Genomic DNA, 3,033 nt, shown 5'->3' with positions numbered 1-3,033 from the left:
AAGCACAGTTTGAAAGCCAGCTTCGATACTGGTTGAAATTCATTGTCTCCCATAAGAGACTTGACTCTACTACATCAATGGATGATTCTCCTACATCTGCCAACAGGCCCAAGGTGATTGTGGTAGTCAATTTCTTTTATGCAACCTCTCCTGCCGACATGTACAGCGTTGCTTGGAACAAGGCTTATCGAATCATGGAAGACTTCTCCAAGAGCTTGATTTTGGTATAATTGAGCCAGTGCAAGATATGGTTAGTAGTGGACCGAGCCATGTCATTGACAATCTTTTTGGTATTGCTCTAAACAAGACTTCCCAAGTGCGGAAAGTAAAGACTAGATTAGCAACCTTACTCCAAGTGCAGCTAATTAGCAATAGTCGATGCCTCGTCCCAAAGTTGTGCAGCGATATTGCAGAAAAAGTGTTGCCAGCATTGATGCCCAAACCTGCTGTCCGGTGGTGGTCTAGATCAAAGCCCACAATCTTCTTACCTTTGGCTGACATTTCAAAAAAATACTATCAAATTTTCCCTTCTACAAAAACTAGTGATAAAGTGATTCAAGCAGCTATCATGGAGCTACATAATCAGGGAGTGTTGCTGTTCTTTCCCAAAGTAGGGAAGAGTAGTGATGTTTTAACCATTGATTTGAGCAATACAGTGGTAATAATAGACAACGGCTGGTTCTGCCAAAAGTTCATAGGTGATCTCTTGGCGAGGTATTTAGAAGAGAAAGAGTGCTCCCGGATTAAGGAAGAAGAGTCAGCAGTTTGGAGGATAGAGGACATCAAAGATATGCTTCTATCTAAATCAAGGATGCAAGAATGAGGATCAACTTGAGGAGATGGTGCGTTACTTGCAAGATCTTGAACTCTGTTATCTTTTTGAGGATAGTGCTACTACAAGCAATGGTACTCATGCTCTTGCCACGCCCCAACAACAGAATATGTTACTTTTTCCCGCATTAGTGAAGAATAAGGCGATACACCATCCTCAAGTGGTACAACCAAATTCAAATGCCCAAAAGTCCTTCTTTGGGAGAAGATTGAAATGTGTGGAAACTTCCGTTCATCTCATACCATCTGGAGTGTTTAGCAGGCTGCAAGTGAGACTACGTGCACTCTGCGACAATTACAAGTGCTATGAGGTTGGCTATTGTTGGGCATCTTTTAAGAAAGGCAATGTTGGTGTTGTGGTGCGTTTTGGAGGGGATGTAGTGGATGAACCATGGGAGAACAAGCAATGGATTGACATTCTTATCTTTTATCCCACTAATTTCCCCAGTGTCCATGAGGCCGACCTACAGGAATCTGAGAGAAGCCACAACTTGAGTTCCATAATTGCGGCCGAAAATCTAATGAGTGAGATTAGAACTCTCATCTATGAGATGTGCCAATCTATTGATTACGCAGGTAATAGAGCAATTGAAAAGGCAAGGACTTGAAGAAAATCCTGTCAACTGGCCAGACAATGTTAGCATAGCTTCAACACCAATAGTGGATCTTTTGCCACCAAAAGAGCTTCAAAAATATGTAACAAGCCAACTCACTGCTTTTGCAAAAATTGCAGCTGAATTCTCTCAGAGCATCAATGATGGGGGATCCCCACAAGATTTAGATGGTGAGGAAGCTATTGGCAAGTTGGCATCACTACATCAGTCCCAAGATGATCATGATGTAAAAAGATATGGAGATGAATCTGAATTAGAACAGGTGTTGAGGCGAATTCTAAAAGAGGAGCTAGAAAAATATGATTCCCGACAAAAGGGAAGGTTTCAAATTTTGAAGTCACAAATGCACAACATAAATTTGAATGTACAACTTCTTAGAAAGGATATACATTCATTGGGAAAGTTCTTGCGCGAGGCGGAGAGGAACAACATACTCAACTGCTCCACTCGCTTGTTAAGGCATGAGCTCGAAAGAGACCATGCATATCCACTTTATCCCTACTTTGTGGATGCACAGAGAGGAAAGTTTGGTGCTCTAAAGAATCTCCTAACGAAGAAAGCACGACTGCACTTCATGTGTGAGTCACCGACTACAGGCCCACATCCAATACAAGGGCAAAAGGGGAAGGAAGTGACAATTGAAACAAAAGAGTGGCTCACAAAAGCAGCTCGTGTGATGGTGCCAGCTTTTACAGTGATATGCTTTTTTATGAGAATTGTGGCGACGGTTTACATGCCAGCGGCCGATGTCTTTATACCGTCCACGGATTTCTTCAATGCATTGGGAATCAGCAGTGAAGCACTTCAGCAAGAAATACTACCCACAGCCCTAAAGGAATTACTTGATAAGGTGCCTAATCTAGATTATAAGGACATGCTAACACAACAAGGGTCCATGCTCAACTCAATCGAGGTAAAGGAAGCTATCAGAGGTATACTCAAGCATACAAGTATTGATATGCGCTCAGATTTTTCCATGCAACGACTCTCCTTCACTACCAACAACATGGAAGAAGCGCATTGGGTGTGTGAAAAACATATGGTGGGAGGCACTCCCCTTGAAATTGTTGACAATCCTTTCAAGTAGTAGAGATCAAAGAACTTGCAAGAAAAATAAATATTCAGAATTCATTCATTTCCATTGCATTTGGCAGTAGCCTTAGTTCTAATGCAAGACGTCAGAGAAAAGCTTAGCCTCCTTCTACCAGTTACAAACTCAAAACAACCTATCAATTAGGGTAGTGGAGGGCACTCTTAGTTCTCTTTAGAGTCAGATTATCCCACATGTGGTACTCTCTGTCGCGTCTAGGGCTTGTGATATGCCCATGTATAAAGATGATTGTCCTTTCCAATTTGTCAATGATACTTAAAGCTTTATGGTCACACCAAAATACAATTGTGTTTCTTGCTTCTACTTCTCTTTATATAGTGCATTGAGAGATCAAGTTAAATATGCATACTACTTAGGATGCTTGCTTTTCCATGGCTATGGTTTATGGTATATCATACTAAGTATTTGTTGATAGATTAATTAACTTGTTACTTTTGCAGTTTGTCTACCATGATTTGTGAAAGTTCAGACCTTTCT

At 41.2% G+C, this 3,033-nt stretch overlaps 1 pseudogene; it reads left to right on the top strand.

Moving 5' to 3' along the window:
• Window positions 1-237: 237 nt before the first annotated feature.
• On the top strand, window positions 238-2,808 carry LOC147450893 (uncharacterized; annotated as a pseudogene).
• Window positions 2,809-3,033: the final 225 nt, after the last annotated feature.

The sequence above is a fragment of the Adiantum capillus-veneris genome, chromosome 9 (assembly GCF_014529385.1).
Source record: "Adiantum capillus-veneris isolate H3 chromosome 9, ASM1452938v2, whole genome shotgun sequence".
Classification (NCBI taxonomy): Eukaryota; Viridiplantae; Streptophyta; class Polypodiopsida; order Polypodiales; family Pteridaceae; genus Adiantum; species Adiantum capillus-veneris.
This window is presented reverse-complemented; position numbering and strand designations above follow the sequence as displayed.